Raw genomic sequence first — 1,164 nt, forward strand, 5'->3', positions numbered from 1 at the left:
AGTCTCACTCTGTCGCCCAGGCTGGAGTGCAGTGGCATGATCTCGGCTCACTGCAAGCTCTGCCTCCCGGGTTCACGCCATTCTCCTGCCTTAGCCTCCTGAGTAGCTGGGACTACAGGCGCCCGCCACCAAGCCCGGCTAATTTTTTCTATTTTTTTTAGTAGAGACGGGGTTTCACCATGTTAGCCAGGATGGTCGTGATCTCCCGACCTCGTGATCCGCCCACCTCAGCCTCCCAAAATGCTGGGATTACAGGCGTGAGCCACCACGCCCAGCCAAATGACATGCTTTTCTTAAGGACCATATGGTGTAATAGCAAATTGAACTTATCTTCTACCAGTTTTCTACTCAAACTTCTTTTCAGATTTAGAGCATAGAAATTGAAGAGGTGCTGGGCTCATCTTTAGATGTCAAAATATGGCCTCTAAATAGTCAATATTCCTCGAGGACCATATGGTGGCAAGTTGATTACATCAGACACCTTCCACCCCAGGGTAGGCAGCAATTCATCTTTACTGAGATGAATATTTACTTATGTACTTACGTTTACCTTCCCTGCCCACAGTGCCTTGGCAAACAGCATCATCCAAAGACGTATTATCCGATTTCTTGTTGGGATATCCCTCCATTATCTCACCTTACACCAAAATACTTGTTTTATGGTGGAGGAGACATTAAAAAGAACATTTAGGAAGAGAGCCAGTAGTCCTAATGGATGTTGCAGTATCTGAAGCTGCTCAAGACTACATACCTAGATTCTGGCAACTCTGTGATTCAGCTCTCACTCTCCTGAATCATAAGCCAGTGCTCGCTCCTGGCACCACATTTGAAGATGTGTCTTCATTCAGCCAGGTGCTGTTACTGTCTAAACTCCTGTTTTGGGCCTCTGTGAATTCACCCGCAGAATTAGGCAACTAGACAAAATATGGCATGATCAGACCTAAAATTCTGGGCAGATGGTTTGTCTGTTTCTGGTGATACATTTTCTTTTCTTTTCTTTTTTTTTTTTTTGAGACGGAGTTTCGTTCTTGTTGCCCAGGCTGTCGTGCAATGGCACCATCTCGGCTCACCACAACCTCTGCCTCCTGGGCTCAAGCGATTCTCCTGCCTCAGCCTCCCGAGTAGCTAGGATTACAGGCATGCGCCACCACACCCAGCTAATTT

Source organism: Mandrillus leucophaeus, unplaced genomic scaffold (assembly GCF_000951045.1).
Source record: "Mandrillus leucophaeus isolate KB7577 unplaced genomic scaffold, Mleu.le_1.0 Scaffold451, whole genome shotgun sequence".
NCBI lineage: Eukaryota > Metazoa > Chordata > Mammalia > Primates > Cercopithecidae > Mandrillus > Mandrillus leucophaeus.